A 17,712-nucleotide genomic window follows, 5' to 3' on the forward strand; every position below is an offset into this window, starting at 1 on the left:
AACCAAACTTTATCGAATCAGCCTATTGTTACATATATCCCGAAACGCAAGGCCGAATCAGTTTTAGGTCGGGGGGGGGGAGTATTTTCTCGAGGGAGGTACAAAAAAAATTACAAAAAATAAATCAAAAATGAGTTACATATATTTTTGTTACGATCTTCTGAATCAGACAAAAATTTCAGGAAGAGGCGGGGGGGGGGGGTTCAAATGCTGTAACCCCCCTCTTATAACTGTTTCCAAAATGAATATGAAATTTTACAGAGGGAAAAGTAAATCCCGGTAAAAATTCTAATTTGGCAACCCATTTTTTTTTTAATTGCTTTACTAAAAATTAGTTCATTCTTTATCACTTCTAGTCATTCAGATTCTTGGCAAGCTCAGTTTTGAAATCAATATTTTGCAAATATTTATTGCGGGAATAAGCCTAGTGTATTGGCTCTCGTCAAGAACTCATTTGCACAGCGGATATTTTTTAATAGTTCCGCTAAAATTCCCGAAAAGGAATTTCGCGACTTTTTTAATAACGAGTAAAACACTTATACTTATCATTAAAGATGTTTGCTTTGTACAGGTGATAGAAGATAAGACAGGGCGTATATAAATACAAGTCCCTCACCTACAATATAAACTAAATGCGATGGAATTTAAGGAAACCCTTCCCAAAGTCAAACATTTGCTCAATCATAAAGGAATATGAATTTGTGATTTAGTGTTGACAAAGCGACAAGGTGTTATGATCGTTCAGTTATCATATTTCGATAGTAATGCTCTAGTAAGTCAACAAATATTCAATTGAGGTGTGTCCTCACAAGAGAATTAAGAATCAAAAACATGTTCAAGTTGAAATATTTACTCATCAAATGGCTATTTCTTGATACGCCTACGCCTTAGCTAAAGGTCGGCTTATATTTGGAGTCACATTTCGAATTATTATTGAAGAGCGGAAGATGATTGTGGAACGAATCTACCAGAAGAGGTCCTGCATAACGACATCTTGATTTTCGTTCAGGACACATTTGGTACAAAACAGGACAAATATAGTTTTTTAGAAAAAGAAATACAATTTCAGCTTATGCTTGGAGGCAAGGGTGTATCCAAAATTTTTATCCCGGGGGGGAGGGGGTTCAGAGTACTTTACAAATAAACTTTAAAAATGCAGAAAGAAATTTATGTTTTTTTGTTACGTTTTTACGAGTCACGAAAATTTATAGGGAGGGGGGTCCAAACCCGGAACCCTCCTCTCCTGGATGCGGCCTAGCTTGGAGGTACAGCTCAAATTGTTACAAAAGATAAAAACATATTCTGAACCCTGAATATTCGTTTCCAAAACTTGGATATTCACTTAGAATAGGCTGTACACGATTGGAAAAATAAGCTATCGCAATGTCACTGCATGAGATTTTATATTTGGGAAAACAAGCGTTATTTAGACAGAAAAGAAATTTTTGAAACATAAAGACTTCGATTTTTTAGTTTTTAGATCATTTTGTATTTTAGATCATTTTCTGGATTAATATAAAAGAGCAAAAAAAGTTTCTTAAACGACCCTACCAGATGAAATATTACATACCGGTGTATGGATTTAATTAAATCCACGCAACACACCACCTAAACTTGGATAATTGTAGCTTCTTTAGAATATTTCTTTTCAAATTTTCATTAGAAAGGAATGATCTAGAAGCGGCAACACTGCCCCACGTCTTCCTCGGTTTAATATAAGCAACATTACCAAATGTTACTTCACTGGAGGAGATGAAACCAATCTTCCAGATGAGATGCTGCAAAATTATCTATATTTGGAAACTCTATGACGAACGAGGGGCCACTTCGTAATTCACTTCCTAAATGTTACATCCAAGGCTTGTAACTAGAAGAAGTTTTGCCCTTATGTCTTTTAAAATGTGTCCTAATACCAAGGTCGTATCAAGGAGGGGTAACCGGGTTTGAAGCCCTCCTACCCTTGAAATTTTATCCGACCCGTAAAAACATATTAAAACTGCATATCAGCAAATTTTTGATGCGTTTTTGAAGTTTTTTGTACCTCCACCAGATCAAAAATCCTGGATACGCCCTTGCCTAACGACATAAAAAAAAAGATAATAGTAAGAGAGATTGGCCTCTGGAGAAGTCACGTTTCAATTACCCTTGCTCAAACGACATTTCTAAACATGAACCATAAGTCTAAATTAGAGGTCAGGGGGTATTAATAAATTCTAATAACAATCCCCCTTCCATACGTATTAGGCTTGTAAGATTCTGTGAAGAACGTTTTAACTCAGGGAAAATAAACAAGTTGGGTTTATTTGAGTCTGCTTCCCCAGACCGCATAGACTTCGACGTAGTGATTCCAACAGCTTCAGCCAGAATCTACACCGAAGTTGGACTTACTCATGTTCACAGAATCCTCAAAGCCTTACAAGAATTACAAGAGAAGTAGTGGAGGCAGTGCATTGATAACGCTTTCCCAGACCCTAATTGAGGCATAAGATGCCTTATTGAAAGTTTCATTCACTTATCTCAAGAATGAGTTCACGGGAGGTTATTATTCTGTAAGAGGTAGGGCGGAGGAAGAGCCTTAAAACACGCTGTCATAACCTAAGAAGGTTGTAGCTACTATTTTTAAGTTTTATATAGCATACAAATGGAACATGAATTCATAGGAAGCCCTTCTCTCTCACACCTACTGACTTTTGCATTCTAGGAGGTTTCAGCCCCCTCCCCCAACCTACCTCTGATCCCACTACCCCTTCAATCTTATTCATAGCTCTTCTTTTCTCAGAAATTTCAAAATAAGCCAAGAAATAAATACTCGCATGTGTGCCCGTCTTTATTAAACTGCCATTAGCTTGATGAGATTTTTTTCTCTTTGAGATGCTGGCGTCATTGATGACTAGACATAGTTTAACTTGCCAACTAATTATAAAAGTCAATTGCTGTTTAGATTATTTGAATTCATATTCTAGTCTCTCTTCTACTTGATTGACTGGGGAAGCGAAGAAGTAATCACATTTCTAAGGTCATTAGTGATTAGTGATGTTTTCCTAACTCTTTTGCCGTCTTCGTCCAAACCGTTTTTTGGTGAGGTTATCATCATTTGATGGCAGAAAATGTCCTGTGAAATAACAAGCTAATGATATACTGGCTCTGAATTAGACTAACAACAGTAATTGACAAGTAGAGCCAGAAATAAACATGGTTTGATGAATGATTCAAGGTAGACATGATGCGTATGACTCGTGATTACATTATTTTTATTATCTATTTATAAATCAGACCATCCTTTAGAAGGGTCTATAAAAAGCTGCATTATATTTCACTTCTTGATGCTTCATTAAGTGTTCCTGTTTGACAGTCGTAATTCGTAAGCCGGTATTTAAAAGGAAAATTAAAACATAACACAGCACAAAATTTTGGACACAGCCCATGATTACTGCTGAATTAGGGTTTGAAGGGTCCTGGGACCCAAGATAAAATGCTGCCATCGGTGCATAGGAGAATTCCCCTTACTATTTAATGATATTTCTTCTGTATTATATAGCTCACAATGCAGGTTTTATAATTTGAAGTCAAATAGGTCCTATCCAAGCGATTTCGCCCGACCGTTTGTGCCACGTCGTTTTGCCCTATAAACCTTAATTACATATCGCCTCGATTCAGGATCCTTCCTCCCGATGTTACCTTTGCCCTTTTCATGGGCCATGATCCGGTAAGTGTGTACAACAGAAGGCCACTTTCGGTCCGTGTTTCCTGCTCCCACAAATCCTTAAGATTTTAACGACTTTTCCATATTTCTGTCAATCTCTATTTAGTACAGTATCGTATTTTTTTCAACCCCCTCCTTCCCCAAAAATGAATGTGTTACTCAGATCTTCCAGACAAAGACCCTGCAAATGTACCTTCTAACCAGGCTCCATTTCTGTCAGAATGACAAATCTTGGAACATTTTCATTTTAGGTGAAATAAGGTCAAAATATTGGATTTAGACACAAACACGTCTTTTAATAGCTTCAGTATTCTTCATTTTCGGTAATATCCTCGCAAATACCAACAAATTTAAGAAAATATTTTGATGCTAAAACGTCCAAGTATCGCATGTGAGGAATGTTGAAATTGGCCTATGAAGATGTGCAATTGTTCCGATGGCCTACTGCAGGTTTTACCCGCCTATTGCAACTTGAATCCGAATTTAAATCCAATTTTGAGTTTGAATCTTAGACATCGGACTAGTAATCACCAGAATATTGTTGACGACACATGTCTCAAGCTAGGAAAGCCAGTCGGAACAACAATTAAACTTGATATATTCTTAACGATCTCTACTGACTGAAAACGAAATCAATTAAAACCCTCAGACCATTTATTATATTCTGGCTAAAGTCATCAAACGATGAACTTCCATGAAAAATATCACTCATATCCCGGGTTTGAATTTAACTTGCATCTGTTTCATATTTGAAATTGGACGGAGATAACACTGATACTTATTAAACATTGATTAATGAAGTCCTTTATTAATTATGTTGCTACTGACGCAAGGAAAAACAAAAATAATTGAGAACGGAGACAAAGAATGCAAGGAGCAGTCCAAGCCTTTGAAAACTGTAAGGCTCTATCATACGTTATCTATGATCATTCAAGAAAGCTTAATTTGCACCAGAACCGTTTCCATATTCATATTTCCCAGTACAAGCATAGCAAGCTGGGTTTCTGGGGTAACGCTTTCTGGAGAGCCCCTCATTAAGATCAAAGCAACAAAAATCTGCAATTTAAGACCTATGATCTCTATAACACCCTTTCCTAACCGGGGTATTGAGAGATTTGTACCCAACAATAATAATAATAAAAATATATATATATATATATATATATATATATATATATATATATATATATATATATAGAAATATAAGGCAGCGTCATTCAGCCAGAGGGGGGGGGGGGCTGGTACCACCTTATGGGCACCCATTAATGCATGTAGGAATTTTTCTACCAGTGTCAACCCAAATTCGTAGAGAAAAAAAAGTAAAAAAGAGCGGTGAATCATCTGAAAATATACGGGAACAAAACAACGAAAATCAAGAGATTATTCGAGGATGGGGAGTCGAAAAGTCATGTCTCATCAAAGTAAATCTTAATATATGAAATTGAAATACGCCTTTTGAAATTTTCGGCTTTTGTTAACGAGTGGCTATTCGTAAAAGGCTGGTTTCAAACATAAAAGATAGCCCTAAGCTAAAAAAAATTCGCAAAATGTTTTCATAACTATGAACCAAAAGATTGCGCGGAGTCCATGTCCATGCTGAAGAACTAACAAGTCACTGAACAAAAAAGAAGACATGCATATGTCTCGCATTTTGGAGTTGCGCGGACCCAGGCATGGACAAAGGGGCAAGGGTCCAAAAGTTTCTATATTTTGAAGCATTTTGCCTGTTTTCGATAGTTTTGACAATTTTCTGCCTCCCCTTGAGATAAGTTTCTCTGCATATATCCCTGCGCCCCATAGGCAGTCAATGACCCTGCTAAAACGAAAGGTGATATCGATACGAGGCTCTAAGTTTTTTTTTTTTAACTAACCTTGATTCAAAACACATTATTTTGGTCGCGATAATTCTAAAAACCGTAGTTATAAACGAAATAAATATTTTCAAGAAACCAGTCAAACTGAATAACATGTTTCAGAATTTTTGTTCACACAGTTTTTTTTTTTAAATAAGTGTAGTTTTCAGCATAAGAAACACCCCAATCCATCAGAAAAGTGCTTATGGCTTGAACTTACAACTATTTCCAAAATCTAAAATAGGAGACATAAGTGTTGTAGATAACCGAAGCGGTCTGATCTTGAAAAAAAAACATGGGGAAATGGGTCAGATCATTAAATTGAACGTCTTAGGGAGTGAACTATGAATCTCAGTTTTACAAAAAAAAGAAAAGAAAAACAAAGCACCTGTAAAAAAGCTTTTCCGAGGGAGGGGGGCTCGAAAGTTCAGAGGAGGTGATTAAAAAAAAGCGAAAATGTGAATTATGTAAGTGATTTAAAAAGTATGAGTTATGTTGAAAAAGTATACTCAAAACTATGGACAGAGAGGAGGCTCAAAGGCCTTTTCTCCCCCCCCCCCCCCTCTCTCTGTATGTGCCTGTGTCGAGCATTTCGAATTGCTGCAACTGATTTGGGGAGTTGACATTTTATGCAGAGGTTTTAATCAACAATCAAAAACTTCGTTCATAAGACACCAGGCAACTCGTCCCATCCCAGGCTTGATAACAAATTGGCCCCCTTTGTTTTGATAATAAGGCGCCAACACTGTAAATATTCAAGGCAGCAACGAAATTATCTCATTATGAAAACCGGCAAATACATATACGGCGAGGTTGCCCTTTGTATCAGTGATAACTTTAGGAGTTGCAAGTGATAAGAGATATTATTTTGGTAGTATCAGAACACAAGGTGCAGGCATACCCGCACCAAGATACCCGATGTATAGACCATGGCTAATAGGGGGGGGGGTGTGCTGGTATAGATGTAGTCTTTTTCTATCAAGTCTTTATTACATTTACACTAATCTATGCGTTATTATACATGTGAACGCAAGATAAGTCAATTTGGCAAAAAGACTTAGGCAATTCTAGGGGAGAAAGCCTGCATAGTTAAAATATGTTTTATCCACCAGCACGAGTGTAGAATTCATTTGAGGAAGGCGGCTCAACATTCAGAAATATTCGTATATATGGAAACTTGGACGAATGGGGAAAGTGGTGATGCCTCCAGCACTAGTCACAAGCCTCACCATTTGTATTTGGGGAGAATGAGTTGGGCCGTTTGGGGACGAAGGGGGGACAGCTGATGCAATAGTTATTTTAGGTGATTTTAAGCCAAAAGTGTCACTTTTGGCTCTTCAAATCCTTCACATCTTGTATGTACAACGTTTTCTATCTCCTCTGTTCGTTCTCTTAGATGGTTGGACATTAATTTTTCAACTAATAACCTACTCCGCTAATTATTTTCCTTTTTTTGTGATCATTCTGTTTATGCCCGTCTGGGTATTAGTTTCATCTGAAAAAGTACTTTTCTTTCTTTATTTAGTATCTTCGTTATTTTAAGTTTTCTTCTTCTTCCATATTATCTTATTGGGAAGATAGTTTCTTAGATCTGTGTTAAAAATAATTTTGATCAAGTTGCTATGCTGAGTAAAAGACTACGGGATAACTAGCTTTTCACGATCTTGAACATTTGCTTCTTTTTATTAAGAAACTTTCAATATATATATATATATATATATATATATATATATATATATATATATATATATATATATATATATATATATATATATATATATATATATATATATATATATATATATATATATATATATATATATATATATATATATATATATATATATATATATATATATATATATATATATATATATATATATATATATATATATATATATATATATATATGGCTTCTCTGTATGTACTCAAAAATAACCAGCTTAGTCTAAGTGAGATATACTACTATGCAGGTATATTTTAATTAAATATTTAATATATAGAGCTGGTTAGGTTAGGCATTTAATAAAATGCGTTCTGGGCGGCCTGCTTTCCATAATTCTCTGTTGTAGTTTCCATAATTTTGCTACTAATATATTATATTTTCATCAAATTTTGGTATATTCCATTATGATTAACCTAACTTCACTGCTTGAGAGTGGTCGGTATAATACCTAAGTACCTAAAAATCAATTTTGAAACTAACAGCCAAAAATATAGGTCGATGCAGCAAATTTTTGTGAGATATCAGATCTTCCTGGGAGCGAAAGAAGTCTTTGCTTAAAAAAAGGTTTTTTTTATGCATTGACACCTACAGTGTTTATGTCTTAACGTCTTTTTGACAAAATCTTTCAGAAAGTCCTTAACTGCCCAGGAAGGGGGGGGTGTTGATTTCACCTTGCTAAGCTAATATATTACATATCTTGATGGCAAAAAACACCGAGCACTGAAACACTGTTTCTTTATGACAAGATAGTGGTAGGTAAGCTTTTTGCGCTTCAGAAAATTACATCACTAAAAGTGATGTTAAAACTGGAGTTCTGTTTCACAAAAGGAAAATTGCCTAGCTGTGAGTTATTGGTCAAATCAAATTTTCAAAACAAGCGCCGAAATGAAGGGTACCTTTCAAAATCATTTAGCAAAATAGACTGACTAATTATATTGACTATTTAAAAATATCACTAGCCTTCTATCGGATTTCCTGTACGCCTATTCATCGGATTTAGAACCTATAATTATCTTCCTTAATTTAATGCCTATAAAATTCAGGGGTAAATACTGCAAAACAACCCCTATAAGCAATTATCATTCGATTTTGTGAATTTAATTGTTGGAGAATTACAAATGAGATTTTTACCGCTGAAAACCCCGAATTATAAAGCTAATAATTGGCTTTTCTGTCTTTGTTTTTTTTTTTCCTTAAAGAGTAGATAAGAAAATTTTTTTTTTTTTTACATTTATTTGGATTCCTTTTTCAAAGTACGTTTTTCAAATAGTAGTCACAGGTAGTTTTCCAATAGGGGCTTAACCTCAAGGAAAACCTAAAAAAGGAGTTCTACTTGTACCAGAGACAGAGTTAGGGTTTTCCTCGGAGAGGGGGGCAAATGCAGTCTTTGCCACCCCTACCGCACCATCAATACTGTAAAATTACAATTTCTGCCAAAAACTACACAATTTAAGCTTGTTTTGCCACCCCTGGGGTATGCCCCCTTGGGGCTTGTCCCCTCTAGCCCCCTCGACCCGAACGTGACTTGTACTCCGAAGCTTTAAAAGGACCGTGGTTTACTCCAGGTGCCCCCCCCATGTGAAAATTCAGGGAATAGACAAAGACAGAACAAGGAGCATGAAAATAAAATAAGGGAGCAGGGGTGTCCTGAAGTCAAAAGTGGGGGTGTAGCATTTTACCGAAATTTCTTGAGATTTTACTGAAGCCCCTTATAGTAACCATATGTGCAGGTCCCCATAATATTGTTATATTCTGTTTTCGATTATACATTACGAACAAGAGTAAGTACAAAATTGGATTAGAGAGTAAGTCACTTAAAACTGAAATAGTTACGACTTCAACTCCCCAGTACATTTATCCAACGCATCTACTGTGTGTTTATTTGTTAACAAAACATCTTATTTCCGATTTGTCAGCTACGTCGGTTTGACTTGCCATAGATGCAGGACTTTCGAGACACTGGTTAGCCGGAGGAACAAATAGTGATTTAAATCAATTTCTCTGACTAAAATCCCCCCTTTTTTGCTGAGGTAGCAAGGGCTGTATTAGCCAGTTGAACCCTCAAGTGGCAATATACCAGACTTCGAAAATAAGATTGTAACTTCAAACTTTTCATTTGTTCCGAGGCTCTGCTGCAATTTCTTATATCATATCGGGATAAGGCCAACTCACCTTTGAATTCTTTTCAGTTCACTCTACTTACTGGAAAGAATCGGCTAAGCTGTCATAAGTAGATACGTCGGTCTCATGATGCAGTTAATCATAGACAACTTTTTTGGCCTTGTTCACCCTCAACCCTGGCTCTTTGACCTACGACGAGGTAACTCTTCTTTCTTTGGAGGTGCGGAACTTCTGAAAATAACTCTGGGAGCCGGGGCAGTTGGACAAAATTTGAAACAGACTGACACTATTCCATGTCAATGGTGCTTGTATTCTTTCCTGCAATTTCTCTATTCTTATCATCCAGTCTTAAAACCACCTTTGTCAGATCTTTCGAAGTTTATCTGAGTCTGAATGACGGCTTCTGTAAAATTACCAAGTACTTAATGGGTTGTGTTAATTTTCTAGACATTAGAGTCTTATCTAAGTTTTCTCCTTCAGGTGAAAACGTTGGTTTTGTCAAGAAGCAGACACAAAAATCGAAGATCGAAGCTAAAACTGAACTTGAAGATACCTTGAAACTCAATGAAATTTAGAAGATTACTTACAGCCCAAAGTGAGGCATATTTCGTTTTCTGTCTACACGAATTACTCCAGTAAGCAGCATCTCGGGATCCTCATGACATGCTAATGTTTTCTTTCGACATCTGTGCTATTTCTGTAAAATTTCCTGCAGCATATTCAGGTTGATTCAAGTTCCAGTAGATCCCTGATCCAACTTTTAGCGCATTCCTTGGGACAAGTTCTGATAGACTCTCCTTGTCACGTTCAGTTAAATGCTCTCAACATGATCCGATAAGTTTATCTTTTTTTATTCTTTACGCCCTCTCCTTTACGCCCTCTGGTGCTCACTCCTATTCATTTTAGGGTATAAAATTAATATAAAAAAAACAATTAATTAATGAAAAAAATTGTTTATCAATTTTTTTTTATCAAAAATAATATTAAGTACTTGGAAATTATAATTAGCCTAAGTGGTTGAAAAAGAACCACTTTTTTTCTAAACCTCTCACCTAAAAAAATTTGAGTACTTTCCTGGTCCTCACTCCTATTCATTTTAGGGTATAAAATTAATAAAAAAAAAAACAATTAATTAATAAAAAAAATTTCTTATCAATTTTTTTTATCAAAAATAATATTATGTAGGCTACTTGGAAATTATAATAAGCCTAAGTGGTTGAAAAAGAACCACTTTTTTTTCTAACCCTCTCACCTAAAAAAAATTTGAGTACTTGCCTGGTCCTCACTCCTATTCATTTTAGGGTATAAAATTAATAAAAAAAACAATTAATTAATAAAAAACAATATTAATTACTTGGTAATTATAATTAGCCTAAGTGGTTGAAAAAGAACCACTTTTTTTTCTAACCCTCTCACCTAAGAAAATTTGAGTACTTGCCTGGTCCTCACTCCTATTCATTTAAGGGTATAAAATTAATAAAAAAAAAACCAATTAATTAATAAAAAAACAATTTTTTTGTCAATTTTTTTTTATCAAAAATAATATAAAGTACTTGGAAATTATAATTAGCCTAAGTGGTTGAAAAAGAACCACTTTTTTTCTAACCCTCTGACCTAAAAAAAATGTGAGTACTTGCCTGGTGCTCACTCCTATTCATTCTAGGGTATAAAATTAAACATTTTCGAGGGGTTAAGCATTTTCAAGGCCCCTTTCCCTAGAAAACAAGGAGACATTTAAAAACGGTCCAAATGAGAAACGCTTCCAGGTAAATCATGGTAAAAAACCACATTGAAATATACCGAAATATATATGAAACATATATTTTTTTAAAGTATTTTTATCACTTTTTTTTTATCAAAAATAATATTAAGCACTTGGAAATTATAATTAGCCTAAGTGGTTGAAAAAGAACCACTTTTTTTTCTAACCCTCTCACCTAAAAAAATTTGAGTACTTGCCTGGTGCTCACTCCTATCCATTTTAGGGTATAAAATAAAAAAAAAACAATTAATTAATAAAAAAAGAAAAAATTATCAAATTTTTTTTATCAAAAATAATATTAAGTACTTGGAAATTATAATTAGCCTAAATGGTTGAAAAAGAACCACTTTTTTTTCTATCCCTCTCACCTAAAAAAATTTGAGTACTTGCCTGGTGCTCACTCCTATCCATTTTAGGGTATAAAATTGATATAAAAAAAAACAATTAATTAATAAAAAAAGAAAAAATTATCAAATTTTTTATCAAAAATGATATTAAGTACTTGGAAATTATAATTAGCCTGAATGGTTGAAAAAGAACCACTTTTTTTTCTATCCCTCTCACCTAAAAAAATTTGAGTACTTGCCTGGTGCTCACTCCTATCCATTTTAGGGTATAAAATTGATTAAAAAAAACAAAAAATTAATTAATAAAAAAAGAAAAAATTATCAAATTGTTTTATCAAAAATAATATTAAGTACTTGGAAATTATAATTAGCCTAAATGGTTGAAAAAGAACCACTTTTTTTCTATCCCTCTCACCTAAAAAAATTTGAGTACTTGCCTGGTGCTCACTCCTATCCATTTTAGGGTATAAAATTGATAAAAAAAAACAATTAATTAATAAAAAAAGAAAAAATTATCAAATTTTTTTATCAAAAATAATATTAAGTACTTGGAAATTATAATTAGCCTAAATGGTTGAAAAAGAACCACTTTTTTTTCTATCCCTCTCACCTAAAAAAATTTGAGTACTTGCCTGGTGCTCACTCCTATTCATTTTAGGGTATAAAATTCAGCATTTCCGAGGGGCCAATCACTTTCCACAATTGATTTACGTCTCAGAGCGCCACGTCCGCTGGATAGTTCCACCACGCGTGGCACAGTTATCGGAAAACTTAGCACAGTTCCGCCATTCCTGGCACAGGCCACCTGTTGTTCGTGATTATTTAAAGTCGATGACCCCTGGGGGCATTGCTTGGAGAGTAATTTTAGTAAACAAAACGTTGATCATGTCATAAATAATATGATATAACAACGTTATAGTAAGCAAATGTACTTTACAATGAGAGATTTGTACTATTTAATCTATAAGAGCAGCTTAATGTGAATTAGCTTCACTCACGTGTTTCAGCTTGTCAAATCAAATATTTCACTTCCTTTTGAGATCTAATTTAAAATTAGATATCTGATTTTGACTGTTCACCCAAATTACTTTGTAAATATATTCACATCAAAGTATCAGCTTTATTTGTGAACTTGTCTCCCTAATGCATTTATTTGAGTCAGCAGATGTGGTTCTGAGCGCTATAAAGGTCGATAAAAATAATACCCCAAAGTAAAGGCAATAAAAACACACTGATTTAATATATCTACGGAACGGATCTTTTATGTATTTATTATGCTTTGCATATAAATCTTCATGAAGGAATTTAAAAACTGACGGAATATGGGAAAATTACTTGAAGATATAATTCCCAATATCCCTTACGAGCAATTAAGAACTTTGGCTTAGCCATAGGCAGCGAACCCTAGGCATCCCTAGATATGAAAATTGTATGTAAAACATGTACAAGTTGAATATATAACACAGTAGCAAAGGTAAAACTTCGAAGGTCCGGCCTCACTCCTCTTAGGTCGGAAGAATTACAAAAATATAGCTTGTCTACTACGTATTGGCTGGGGTTTCAATTCTTGACAATCGGGGGGGGAGAGGATTTTATTTTGTCAAATTTCCTTTTATAAACACACAAAACGGCATTTTTTCAAGGAGGCACACTTGTGCCTCTATAAAGAGGCGACCCACCACAATGTTAAGCGATTTCAGGTCCTAGAGGTCGCAGAGAGACGGCGGTAATCGCATTTTGTAGCCCAAGCTCAAACTAAGAAACTTGCAAAATTTCATCCTCCTCCGACTTTATCTTCATGGGGTAAACTGGGCCGGAAGTTTGGACCCTCCCGACACAGCCCCCCTTTAACATGTCCGATTGGGCTGAAATTTAAAGGTTAAGCTTTCCTAGGGCCCGGGAGCTTATCCTCGAAATTTCAGCTCAATCCGATCACTCCTTCCCTGTTTTCAAAAAACCAAATATAGCCACTTAAAATTCATCATCATTTCTTTTTTTTTTCTTAGCCACGCCTACAGGCCCCAGTTGGCCCCGGATCCGGTTGAATGAGGACTCATTCGAAGCAGAATTCGACCTGTTAGGGCCTTTTGATATTTTCAGACCGAAAAAATTATCCCCCGAATTTACATTTACGAAAAACCTTAGTTTTTTTCAAATAATACAGATAAACAGGTTAGACCTGCTTTGTTATGAAAATATCTGCGCGTAAAATTTCATAACAAAGCATGTCTAACCTGTTTTTGTTTATTATTTGAAAAAAAACTACGTTTTCAAAAGAGTTACAGCGGCTGAGTAACAAGGGCAACCCTTAAACCGTACAGGGATTTGGAGGCACAGTTGGGGGGGGGGGGCTGTTAAAGAGGCTGAGTCACAAGATCGAACCTTTGAACGTACAGGGATTAGGAGGCACCCTGTACGACGTGATTTGAGTATTCAGGAATTAAAAGCCTTAACACAAGAATGTTCAAGAGCGGGGGGTTTGGGGGGCGGCAGCCCCCAACTTCAACTCCTGACACGATCAGCTAACAGTTAGTCAAGCAATAATAAGTAATAAACTGTACAAAAACGTGCAGAAATTATTTGAAAAAAACTACGTTTTCTAAAGAGTTAAAGAGGCTGAGTTACAAGGTCGAACCTTAAAACGTACAGGGATTAGGAGGCACAGTTGGGGGGCTGCCGCCCCCAAACCCCCGCTTTCGCAGCCTTTAAATAAAAAAAAATAAAAATTTAAACTGGAAGCGACATTAAATCTTAAAACGAACAGAAATTATTCCGTATATGAAAGAGGCTGTGCCCTCCTCAACGCCTCGCTCTTTATGCTAAAGTTTTTATTGTTTAAAAAAAGAGTTGTGAGAAAGTCAAACTTTAGCGTAAAGAGCGAGGCGTTGAGGAGGGCACAGCCTCTTTCATATACGGAATAATTTCTGTTCGTTTTAAGATTTAATGTCGCTCCTTACTTTCAGTTTAAATTTTTTTTTTTATTTAAAGGCTGCGAAAGCGGGGATTTGGGGGCGGCAGCCCCCCAACTGTGCCTCCTAATCCCTGTACGTTTTAAGGTTCGACCTTGTAACTCAGCCTCTTTAACTCTTTAGAAAACGTAGTTTTTTTCAAATAATTCAAAATAAAGAGGGGGGATCTTTTTGTCGATTTTCTTATTGAAATATAAAAATGGCGTGTTTTCAAAATATAGAGGGTCATTGCCCCTTGTCCCAATTGACGCCCCTGTATAATAGCTATACTTTCCCAAGCTTTAATTTTGCCTCCGAATTTGTCGGAATATAACCAAATTCAAATCTTAGCTGTGTCCCTTATGGCGGGTAAATAAAGACTCGACATTAGGGTTGCCACCCGGTGATAATAAAAATCACTATATTTTAGTGATTTTTTTGTTGATTTAATGATTTTCTTCAATAATCTAGTAATTAATGTGCTGATTTAGTGATTTTTTTTTGGTTTAGACAATATAAAAATCCCTAGAAATAGAGATAAATCACTAGGGGTGGCAACCCTGCTCGACATGTGTCCAACAATTTATTTTGGGGTAGCCAAGAATTCGGGGAAAGGTGACAAACCAAAATTTAAGAAAGGTGAAAACTAGACGGAATTACAGGGAGAATCGTAACTGGGATAATGCAAAGTGGGGGAAGAGCCCAAAGGCTCTGTGTAAGTACTAGGGGAAAATTTCTCCCTAGTTGCCTAAAATGAGTCAAACCCTCTCGAAATGAAATTCTGGCTATATCCTGGATCAGGTACCATAGATGCACAAAAAAAGATAACCATCAAAACAGCAAGAATACAGGCATATATATATATATATATATATATATATATATATATATATATATATATATATATAGAAATTCTTGGTAATTGTCGGGAAATTATTGCATTTGAAAGGAGCTAAGCCCCTAGCCGCCTATCAGGAGCGTATCCAGGATTTTATTTTTTGGAGGGGGGGGGTGGCTTACAAAGAACTTCAAACAAAGAATCAACAATCAGTTTATATGCATTTTGTTACGTTTTTACGAGTAGGACTTTTTTTCGTGGGGGGGGGGGGTAAAACCCGTCAATCCCTTCCTGGATAAAGTCTTGGGTACTTGTCAGTTATTGGACACACCCAAAAAGTGAAGTTAGGTTAACCCTAATGAAAATAACAAAACATGATGATAAAATAATACTTTAAAAACAAAATTAGGGAAACCTAACCCCCACCCCTAACATAACCTAATGGCCAAATATATAGCCCAAATTATATAAGTCCAATGCATTGTATCATCCATCATTTTTTTTGTAGCTATGAGACCAATTTTCTGATACGTAACCTAAGCGTAATTCTTAAATGTGTTTCCAATAGCTGACAAGCACCTAGTCTTGACCCATCTTTCTTCTGTATAAGCTCCTGGAAATGCTTCTTAAAACTATAGCTTAATCTGGAGCCCAAATATCCCAATCTTCTTATGGTTTAGCCTGTATTTGTAAAATGCTCCTCAGATTCTTCGACAGATCCTATTGATAAGACCCCACCTCTCAGATGTCTCATAAAAATATGTACACATAATATAAGTTGATTATGTGGTCGAGGTTAGTACCAATTGACCAGAAGCCTATTTTTTTTCTTCTATAATTTCCTATAAAGCTCTGTATAAAGCAAAGTGCATACAGTCGCCGAAGAACAGGTAAAATATGGGTACTTGTCGGTTATTGGAAACACATTGAAGAATTACGCTTAGGTTACATCTCAGAAAACCGGTTTCATAAATACAAAAACAAGTGACGGCTGATACAATGCATTAGACTTGTACAATTCGGGCTATATATTTGCATGTAAGGGGGGGGGGGGGCCATGTTACCATAATTTTGTTTCTAAAGTATTATCTTATCATCATGGTTTGTTATATTTCATTAGGATTAACCTAACTCCAGTTTTTTGGTATGTTTCCAACAACCAACAAGTACCAAATTCTGTTTAACGTATTAGAATTCTGTTCCACTATATGAATCCCCTCAATATGTTGCTCCTTGATACTGTCAAGTATTTTATTTGAATATAAAATGAAATTTGAATTTACAAAAGGCTAGACAAATAAAACAACAAAAACTACTGTTAAATCCTAAATCATGATGGTATATTATCGCTAACATACTCAAAGGCAAGATCAGATACATAAATATGGCCCCCTGGTAGATATAACCATAACTTCATGACTTAAGGAGTTCCTATTATTCACATTATCATAAGAAATGAATTCACTCTTGATCGATTAGCTATTCACATATAATTCCACGAATTACTCCACGGAAATTATACACTATTGAATAAATCAACTAAGGATTTTCACCCAAAAAAGTACATACTCTGATCCCATGCCAAAGCATTAGTATATTGATATCATAAGAAATATAAGTCGCATTTGGGTGTCCGAAACTTTGATTTATTCAACATGTAAAGGAAGATAAATATTTGAACAGAGCATTAGGGTGTCCTCAGCGGGCGCGAGTAAAAAATTATGCTCTGCCTTTCTCTCTGGCGGACGTCGAACAGTGCGAATGAACGATATCGATCGGAGACTGATTTATTAGATCGGAGAAAAAAAATATTCCATTCAACGGCTTCTTAGCTATAATAAAAGAAAATGTAGACAATGAAAAGTAGCCACTTTAGATCCTTAAAACGCCACCCTTTATCAGGTCCGTAACTGCCTCTAATTTTTTGTTCGTCTAAGGACGGTAACATTATTAAAAATGAATATTTTGCCCGACAGATTTGAACTAATACAAGTCACTCCCCGAAGGAGGAGGGGTGGTCACCCCTATGATCCGCTACTGGTGTATATAACACGAGGTTTCGACGACTTTCCGCCGTTTGGTGTACATCTTGGAGATTGCTGAGTGCGGCAGTTTCGCCAAGCGTGACACAGTTCTGTCACGCTTGGTACACTTCTCATGGTGTAAATGATAAAAATTGGCGACCTCTCGCAAACATAGATTGTGCCACTGATGTATATTAGGTGTTGTCAAGTTCGCACCCCCTCAGGTATAAAAACGACGAAAGAAAGGAAGACTGCGTAAAGGGAGTCGAATAAACGAAAGTTAATCACTGCTTCCTTAACAGAGAATGCTAGTAGCTACAATATAACACCTGGTTAATATGCCCATTTTAAAACGTCAACAATAATGACAACTGTACAAAAAAGATTAAT

General features: G+C 35.5%; 1 protein-coding gene across 1 annotated transcript in view; it reads right to left on the minus strand.

The window, feature by feature from the left end:
• LOC148939982 (uncharacterized) overlaps positions 1 to 17,712 on the minus strand; it is a 135,909-nt gene that overhangs the window by 105,424 nt on the left and 12,773 nt on the right. The window lies entirely within an intron of this gene.

This window comes from Artemia sp. Qi Xiang Cuo, chromosome 20 (genome assembly GCF_049724085.1).
Source record: "Artemia sp. Qi Xiang Cuo chromosome 20, ASM4972408v1, whole genome shotgun sequence".
NCBI classification, from domain to species: domain Eukaryota; kingdom Metazoa; phylum Arthropoda; class Branchiopoda; order Anostraca; family Artemiidae; genus Artemia; species Artemia sp. Qi Xiang Cuo.